Source organism: Macrobrachium rosenbergii, chromosome 30, assembly GCF_040412425.1.
Source record: "Macrobrachium rosenbergii isolate ZJJX-2024 chromosome 30, ASM4041242v1, whole genome shotgun sequence".
Classification (NCBI taxonomy): domain Eukaryota; kingdom Metazoa; phylum Arthropoda; class Malacostraca; order Decapoda; family Palaemonidae; genus Macrobrachium; species Macrobrachium rosenbergii.
Window position 1 is genome coordinate 3,738,501 of NC_089770.1, and position 10,000 is coordinate 3,748,500.

Below are 10,000 nucleotides of genomic sequence, written 5' to 3' on the forward strand. Positions count from 1 at the left end.
ATAACCTTTTTAGGTGGAAGCAAGTAATCAGAAAACTCTCTCTCTCTCTCTCTCTCTCTCTCTCTCTCTCTCTCTCTCTCTCTCTCTCTCTCTCTCCCCATTCACTCAGACATTCCAGTCATTACTTGGCGTGGTCTGCCCCATGTCTTATGCCCCAGCGGGCCAGAGTTGACCTCCAAGGCATAACGAAAGAGGCCCTCTTCTGCTACCTGTAGGTTACCCTCAGCCTAGGTGGTGGTACTCGTCTTAGGCCAAGTCAGTCGTACTCACTCCAGTGAGACTTAAATAAAACGTTCTTGTTATTTTAAAGTTAAATAAGAGTTTTAATTCGGATGAGGATATAAAAGAGAATAAGAAAAGAGAATAATCTGTTTAGATTAGCGTAGAAGAAGCGAAGAAACCACTGGAGCGTAAGTCTAGGGGTTCAGTCGTAGTAGCCGTTTGTTTCTCTAGGTCGTCTGACGGCCTTAACTTCGCTGCCTGGCGCACGATTCACGTCTTCGTTATTATGCGATGTTATTTGATCTTCAAGATGTGCTCCGTTCGTTCTGTCATCTTTTTTAAAATACGATAGAACGGGCAGGCAGTAAATAGATACTATATTTCATGTAGGATGTCGAAAAATACTGTGATTTTTCATATTTTTGGCTGCGTTCCCCCCTAGGCTTTTCGCCTCAAATTCGGCTGTCAAATCCCATTTGCAATTTGAACTCTTTCCATAATAATATATTCAAATACACAAGGTAAGCAGAATTAGCAATGAATGTGAGACATTCAGGAAAAGCTCGAAGTTATCTGTGATATTTCCTGTCAAGGAGCACAGTACGACAAGTTGGGGCACAGAAGCTCCACTGAACTAGGCTTAACTCGCCTAGATGTGTGTACTGTAATAGTCTCAAGTAGTTAAGGAAGAGTGTAAGTTGGTCCGCGTATTACAAACGAGAGAAAGTGAACTTTCTGAATTACTGTTCAGTGAAGTGTCATACAGATGTGTATAATGAGTGAATCGAAATTCGCCGTGAATTGCAGTGTCGTCCTTGAAATGGCGCTTCAGAAGTGTGTCCCATTCTATGGAATCATTCTGTGAAAGGGAGCTTTTATGATGTGGAATTCAGTTAATAAGGAGCTCGTTACCCTTCGGCATTGCCTAGCGTGCCTTATCATGCCCTACGTCTATTGGGCACGGAATAAGTAGCTCTGTTTATGCAGGGCGTTGTAGTATCATATTCCCCCTGTGCAGTTCACAGTTCTGTTCTGTTTATCAGAAATCTTGAAAGAAGTTTTGACGTTTGTGTTAAGACCCGATAATTTTAGTTATATTTCTGTTAAGATCCTTTGAAGAGAAAAAGAAAGCAAAAATCCTCAGGCTAGTTTGAGACTGCAGGATCTAACAGGAAGTCTGAAGTCTTGAGGGCATCCCGTCCCCCTTATTGTTATCAGCCAGCCACTTGTAGCCCTTCTTCAGGCTATTGAGAGACGTGAGGCCATGCTTTGGCAAGTTCCTGAAGCACAAAGGGAAGAGGAAAGCCGTCTGTTAAATGGACCTGAATCGTGAGAAGCAGGTTTGGTGGTGCTAGCTGTGGAAAATGTGCTGTGGGGGGAGTTTTTTTTTTATGATTGTTAAGTAACATTTATTCGTGTTGAGTTTTTACAGTATATGACACTTCATTATATTATTTTTTTATTATTTTTGCTGGCTGTATTTTGATGAGAGAGAGAGAGAGAGAGAGAGAGAGAGAGAGAGAGAGAGAGAGAGAGAGATTTATAATGGCTCTGAATTCTCTCTCTCTCTCTCTCTCTCTCTCTCTCTCTCTCTCTCTCTCTCTCTCTCTTAATTGTTTATTCATTAGTGAAAACCCCAAATTGTGCGAAGTTTAGCGAGGTCTGTCACATGATGATGAATAGCCTGATTTTTTTAATAACTTATAAACACATTATCCATCACTCCCAGCGTACCCATGGCTAATCTCTCTCTCTCTCTCTCTCTCTCTCTCTCTCTCTCTCTCTCTCTCTCTCTCTCTCTCTCTCTCATAATTTAACTAACCAGATGAAAATGGGAGAAAGTTCGCCCGCGCAGAATCGTCCCAATAAAAGCAATTTTTGGTGAAAGCAGTAGCTGCGACAGATGTTCGTTTGACGAACCTCCAGTCGTAATTCATGTTTCTATTAACTTGTTCACTTCGTTTCTTTTGTCTCTCCTTTCGTAGATCGTATCTCCTTTGGTTCGGTTTGTTTAGTGCCCGTGTATCATTTATGCATAGGCCTACATGGAGGTCAAAATGTGTTGATGAGTTATTCATTTATGAATGAGTTTTTAATTTTTTTATAGTATTATTTGAAGGATATCGAAGGTACAGGTCTTCACAGATAAGGGATTTACTGTCATTCCGAATAAATAGTTTAGTTTTTGTGATAAGGGTGGTTGGAGTTGTTGCACACTAATTTGGAAGTAGACTAGGCCTATATATGAAATTTCACAATTCATAGGGCGCCCCGTTGCGCAGTAACTAATCTGAAAGTAGACTAGACCTATACATGAAATTCCACATTCCACAACTTATCATTTCCTGAGAATTTTGTTTACTTAATCACTACTTTTATTCCATATTTCTTAAGATTTTTATTTAAGTTTAGCTAGCTTTATTCCTTCCCCCTTTACGGCTGGCTGCCACAATAGATTTCGTGCATTGGGACACCCCTCCCTTTTATAAGCGCGGGCCGAAATAGCTCGTAGCTGTCAGTGACAGTCTCTCTCCTTTAAATGTTCATAGAAAACCATTTTGCAGTTTTGCACACTGACCTGTGCAACTTCCATTGACAGCGGAAAGATTTTACGATTTGGCGAGAATTTATTGGGAAGGGCTTATTCTGTGCTTCTGTTGTTCTTTTATTTTATTTTTATTTTTTAACTTTTTTATTATTATTATTGTTTGGAAGTTTGGGCTAAATCGCTCAGTTGAAGAATCTTGTCGAAAGCAAAGGAAAGCTGATCTTGCAGTGAGTTTATTGTGATGTTATTGTCGATTTAAATCGTATGTATATGTAGATAAATTTATATACATGTAGGCCCATATATATTTATATATATGTATTATATATTTGTACATGTGTATTTATATATAAATATATATCATATATATAACTACATACATACATATTTATATATATATATATATATATATATATATATATATATATATATATATATATATAAAAAGAGAGAGAGAGAGAGAGAGAGAGAGAGAGAGAGAGAGAGAGAGAGAGAGGAAAAAGCATGTTAAACGAAGAAGAAGAAGAAGAAAAGAGAGAGAGAGAGAGAGAGTTTAATAACATCGAAATAGTTCCTTTCATTTTACAGGCAATAACGGTATCTGTCGCGATACTCTTACATCATATGACATTTCACAATCGGAAAATGTCTCTCTCTCTCTCTCTCTCTCTCTCTCTCTCTCTCTCTCTCTCTCTCTCTCGTGTATTAAGGAGCAAAGGCCAAATGGACAAGCAGCCTTAACCTAAGGGTAATTCCCGAAGTAAGCGGTAGACCTTTAAATTTCTTAAGGAGATGACGGTTACAAATAGGGAAACAGAAGGTGGGAGAGAATGCCAAAGCAGGCGGGAGAAGTAAGGAAATTAATCCCCTTCTGGCTATACATAAAAGCCATGCTAATAAGGAAATAGAATAAAAGAGTTTTAACTAACTAGGTCTAGTTCATATTGGCCAGGTTTCAAGTTCTTGAGACAGAAAGAATTCCTAAAGCAACCATTGCTTCAGTGGGATCTAGCCTATGCCCTTCACAGAAGCAACGCCACGTTCACGCACACAATCAGACAATCAATCAATCAATCAGTCGGGCAGTGTCTACGTGACAGGATAGTCTGCCTACCTGAACTGGGTTTGAGAAATGGAGACTTTCCGACCGTGTTCTTGGGACCTTGGCAAACACGACCCCCCGTTCTCAAGTACTTGTAACTCTTTCCCTTTGGGCTTCTCCATAGAGCTGTGATTATAGTACCGTAGTACCGGTACCTGGATGCCTGTACCTGTTCCCCGGTCCTGTGGTCCCATAGACCTGCGACGCCAGCCAGCAGGCCTTGTTCGCTGTCTGGAAACAAGGTTGGCGAACCTGATCCGTGATATTGTTCCTGTGATTTCCTGTGTGGCTACATTTTTCTTGGCAGGATTTTTGTTAGCGCTCTCTCTCTCTCTCTCTCTCTCTCTCTCTCTCTCTCTCTCTCTCTCTCTCTCTCTCTCTCTCTCTCAATAAATCCATTAAGAATATAATTGTTGCAGTATATTACCATTGAATAGAACAAATTCTCTCTCTCTCTCTCTCTCTCTCTCTCTCTCTCTCTCTCTAGATGCATCTTCAGATTCTGCAACTTTGTTACAGCTTTAACTTCAATAACAAATAAAAAATGCGCCGAAGTTTTCCGTACAGCCGCTACAGCGTATAATCAAGGCCACCGAAAATAGATCTATCTTTCGGTGGTCTCGATGTAATCCTGTATGAGCCGCGGCCCATGGAACTTTAACCACGGCCCGGTGGTGGCCTGGCCTACATCGTTGCCAGAAACACGATTTTGGCTGATTTCAACCTTAAATAAAATAAAAACTACTGAGGCTAGAAGGCTGCAATTTGGTATGGTTGATGATTGGAGGGCGGATGATCAACACACCAATTTGCAGCCCTCTAGCCTCAGTAGTTTTTATGATTTGAGGACGGACAGAAAAAACCGACACAATAGTTTTCTTTTACAGAAAACTAATAAAAACTTGAGTACAAATGACACCGCCACCCACCTCTGTCCAAACAATTAAAAACAAGGAATTCATCCAAAGTAGATGTCACCCAAACAATCAACTCACCCGCAGACTTACAAAACAGAACATCACCCAAGCATTAACAAAAGTGTATAAAATCACCCACAATACCACACTGTGTGTCACCCATCACATCAAGACCGGTTTAACAACGACATTAATGACACCCGTTATGGGGTGGCAGTGTCATGTGGAAGGCGAGACCATACGTAAGCTGACACGCTCCAGCGACAGAGGTGGGCGGTGGTGTCATTTGGTGTCATATGTACTCAGGTTTTTATTAGTTTTGTCCGCCCTCAGATCTAAAAAGCTACCGAGGCTAGAGGGCTGCAAATGGGTATGTTGATCATCCACCCTCCAGTCACCAAACACAACAAATTGCAGCCCTCTAGCCTTATTAGTTTTTATTGTATATTGTTACGCCCCTTCCCCTCATTGGTGTTTGACCGGAAGTGCGTCTGAGAGGTAACACCAACTTGTACCTCCAAAATGCTTGGGAATTATTATAGGCGCGCCCTTCTCAGCGGTCAGCAGCAAGCTGCCTCAGCCACGAGATGAATAGTTGATGCTTGGGGTGGGCCCCAGGGGAGTGCTTGAGGCTGCGTGCAGTAGCATGAGAGAGAGAGAGAGAGAGAGAGAGAGAGACAGGTAATAAAATGGAAGACGAGACAACGGTGTTTATTTGCGATCTTACGTCCGAGAATAGCCTATGGTGTATTATGTATACGTTGCCACGCGTGTGTGTGTGCGCGTGTGTTTTGCGTGCGTGTTTACATCTACGTTCATGTATGTGTATATGTATTATATGTATGTATATATAGATATAGGCCTATACGTGTGTATGTTTATATATAGTTAATATATATTTATATGTAGGCTGTATATTTTATATATATAGGCCTATATCGAGAGAGAGAGAGAGAGAGAGAGCGAGAGAGAGAAAGAATGACCTTTACCCTGTGTGTTTATGCCGTTTTTATCTTTGTGTTTAAAGTATAGGTTACATACCCTTCTTTAGGAGGGTCTTGTAAACTTCCCGGTCCCCACAAGTCTCATGGATGATGTTTTGTCTATCCTCTCAACCCTGAAGTTGCACTCCTACTAAATACAAGTTTAACTAATAATGTTATCCTTATTAGCCTTGTGCTGACAGAGGCACAATTAGGCTAGATTAACAAGAAACTTGAGAAATCTCGTACTTAACCCCGCTCTTTCTCGGGCTCAGATATATTATTATTATTATTATTATTATTATTATTATTATTATTATTATTATTATTATTATTATTATTATTCACGAGATGAAGCCTATTCATATAGAACAAGCCCACCAAAGGGGTCACTACTGACTGAAATTCAACCTCTAAAGATTATTATTATTATTATTATTATTATTATTATTATTATTATTATTATTATTATTCAGAAGATGGTTTGGTCTATATGGAAATAGCTCACCCTAAAGGGCTATTGACTTGAAATTCAAGCTTCTAAAGATTATCTATTATTATTATTATTATTATTATTATTATTATTATTATTATTATTATTATTATTATTATTATTCAGAAGACGAACCCCATTCGAAAGAAGTAACAAAAGATAACAGGAAATGCAGAAAGAAGAGATCAGTTATTAGAAAAGAAAAAAATAAATGTAACAAATTAATCAATAAATAAATAAAAACGTAAATTACTAAAACACGAGGAGAATTGCTTGAAGGTAGTACCGACTTGCATCTGCGCTTGACCTTTCGAGGTTCCAATCACCCAACATCCTCAGGGTGGCTGCGAGACAGTAAGCAATCACTGTCTCTTTCATATTCACTATTCAGCTTCACAATTTAAGATGAATTTGTATAGACTTGGATGAACTACATCCAGAAATTCGGCCATCGACACTCCGCTTCCTGCGTATGGCTGTCACGAGGGTGCCCTCTTGAAATGAAAGTACTCCCCGCGAGTAAAACAAATGAGCGCAGCTGGTTCTTTTGTCTGAGCTGCCCTGGCCTGCAGCAGCTGCCCTTGCCAAGTTGGCTTGTGGTGCAGCTTCAGGGCAGCCCTCTCGCCTCTGGTTTTTTTCCTCACTGAGAGAGAGAGAGAGAGAGAGAGAGAGAGAGAGAGATTTTTTTGTTCTGCTCAGTAGTAAAATGCAGCAACAATTATATTAATTTGTGTATTTATTGGTAAAATACTACTACAGCTAGCCTATATTCTTCATTTGTTTATTTATTGAGAGAGAGAGAGAGGAGCTTTGAGAGAGAGAGAGAGAGAGAGAGAGAGAGAGAGAGAGAGAGAGAGGAAGGAGAGAAGGAGAGAGAGAGAGATGTTTTGTATTCAGTAGTAAAATACTGGTATTTATATTCTTTATTTATTTATTTATTTATTTATTTATTTATTTATCGAGAGATTTATTTAGAGAGAGAGGGATTTGTTCTATTCAATAGTAAAATGCTGCTGCAATTATATTCTTCATATATTTATTTATTTATTGAGAGAGAGAGAGAGAGAGAGAGAGAGAGAGAGAGAGAGAGAGAGAGAGGATAATGCGGAGGGTGTGGTGAATGCAGTCCTTGCTCAGTCTTCATTACAGGAGAGGAGCAATTTTGTAATTTGACAGTTTGCCTTTACTATTTTTTGCTTTATTTTTATTTTGACACTATTTTTACTGTATCTTTTAATTTTTTTATTTGACAGTTTATTTATCTTTTTATTTTCTTACAATTTATTAAATTTGACAGTTTAATTGTATTGTGTCTTGTCTTGTTTATTTTTAAATTTGACATTTATTTATTATTTTCTTGTCTTTTAATTATTATAGCGTTCTTTTCTTATTTTTTCAATTTGAAAGTTTAATCTTACTGAATCTTTTCTTGATTTTTTATTTGTCAATTTATTTATTATTTTCTTGTCTCTATTTTTGTTTAAATTGACAGTTTATTTTTATTGATTTTTACGTATGTGTATCTTTCCCCTAATGTCTTGATTTAACGGTGTACTTGTATTGTTTTTTAATCTTTTAACTCGACATTATACTTTTATTGTTCTTTTACGTTCCTGAATTGTCTTTTCTTAAAAGAATCTCAAAATTGCTCAAGACCGTAACATCATTGTTTTTTACGTAGAGAAACAATGCTCTTAAACTGGAAAGAATTCAAAGCCCCAGTGTTCATTGTTCATTAAACCCTCTCTCTCTCTCTCTCTCTCTCTCTCTCTCTCTCTCTCTCTTTTTCTCTCGGGAAAAGGTTGGTGAATTACCTCTTGTTACGCTGCCGTGATTACAGAAACTGCGTCTCTCTCTCTCTCCTCTCTCTCTCTCTCTCTCTCTCTCTCTCTCTCTCTCTCTCTCTCTCTCTCTCTCTCGGTAATAGACCAAGGCTTCTCGGGCGTTAATTAAAAATTTTTCATTAGTTCGTTATTGTAAGTATAGGTTAGGTTAGGTTAGGTTAGGTTAGGTTAGGTTCGTTTCTATGTGTATATATATATATATATATATATATATATATATATATATATATATATATATATATATTTATATATACACTTATATATATATGTATGTATATATATATATACTCGTATATTTGTGTGTGTATATATATACATATACACGCACACACACACATCTTGGTCCAGTACTTACTATCTTCGCCCCAGCTCTTGAGAAACGCTCAGATTTAATTAGGCCCGGATCCTGAAATATCAGTTGTACCCCTGTTAAGCCTTATACTGCAGCCTTACACCAAGTATTTGGTAACTAACAACGGGGTCACAGTCAGAGTAGGTAGCGGGGGGGGTCCCCCTGGGCCAGTTACCTCATCCCGAAAGATGCTTTCTGAGGACCAGTAGGTTACTGCCCCCTTCAGAAGCTCTGTCGTAGGAGAGTGACGCAAGACGGGTACTTCTGGAGATTGGCCAGGCATTCGTGAGATTCGTAACAATCGATTTTGCGACTGAGTGAGATTGGGGCGACTTTCTCCCGTCGGTGGAATGGTTCGCCGGGTGACGGATTTTGTCAAGGCTCGAATATTTCGCTGTTTGCTTTTAGGTATTTTTTTTTTTTTTAGGTATTATCTTTGTTTTTTGGTTTTGGGTATTTCTTGGTATTTAGGTATTACTCTAGTTTTCTTATTTTTAGTAATAATAATAAAAATAATAATAATAATAATAATAATAATAATAATAATAATAATAATAATAATAATAATAATAATTATGGTGAAGAAATCCACAATTGTGTCAGTGTAAATATATATTAAAATTAATGTATACATATATATATATATATATATGTATATAGTTATATATATTGAGAAGGCGAATCGAGCATATTCTCGAAAGCTCTTTTTGTTTTATACACATTTTTAATATATATAGTTTTACGGACGCCGTTGTGGATTTCTTCACCATTTTAGTGACTAGTGCGATTATGAGATGATAATAATAATAATAATAATAATAATAATAATAATAATAATAATAATAATAAACCTACACTGAAATATTATTGTTATTATTTTAAAATAATGGATAAATAATTTTTAACTGGAACAAAAAAAAAAGCTTAACATTTAACTAAAATTACAATAAATTCGATGTGTAAAAAAGAGTTTTTTTTTTTTTTTCGTTTTAGGTTTTATGACAAATCATTCATCACATTTCTAAAGAATGTTGCAAGTCAGGTTTTTTTTTTTTAAGTAGATGTTTTTTGCCTCTCATTATGTTCTAATTAAAATTTTCTCATAGCTTCTTTCAGCCTTTTTTTATGTTTTTATTTTTATTTTTTCTTTTTGTTCCGTTTCGCTTCAGTGAACAGTGACATCGTCCGTTATCTCTCTCTCTCTCTCTCTCTCTCTCTCTCTCTCTCTCTCTCTCTTTACCTCGGTATTTCTATTGTCAAGTTGTTTACCCTTCACTGAGTATTTTTTTTTGTTTGTTTTACTGTGTCGTTGTTTCATCATGGTAATTCTGTCTCTTCATTCGTCTAGTCCCTCTTAGTGAAATGAGTTTATCTCTTCACTGTTTATTTCTGTTTACTTCTTGTGTTTTATCGTAGTTCTTGTATTTGTATTGCGTTTCGTTGTTAATTTTTCTCTTTATTTTTCATCCAACATTGGCGTTATGTGCTGTGGTCAGTACAAGAGAGAGAGAGAGAATCATTGTGTTTTCACTTTTAAGT

At 37.2% G+C, this 10,000-nt stretch overlaps 1 protein-coding gene across 28 annotated transcripts in view; it reads left to right on the top strand.

The window, feature by feature from the left end:
• LOC136854940 (transforming acidic coiled-coil-containing protein 3-like) overlaps positions 1-10,000 on the top strand; it is a 245,539-nt gene that overhangs the window by 117,450 nt on the left and 118,089 nt on the right. For 4 of the 28 annotated variants that reach the window (XM_067131511.1, XM_067131520.1, XM_067131528.1 and 1 more), the window contains exon 1: positions 820-915. The exons of 21 other annotated variants lie outside the window; for them this stretch is intronic. The gene's annotated coding sequence lies outside the window, so the exon portion shown is untranslated. Of the gene's footprint in view, positions 1-819; positions 916-10,000 lie in introns of those variants that run through there. 3 more of the 28 variants (XM_067131522.1, XM_067131530.1, XM_067131512.1) reach the window with 2 other exon arrangements.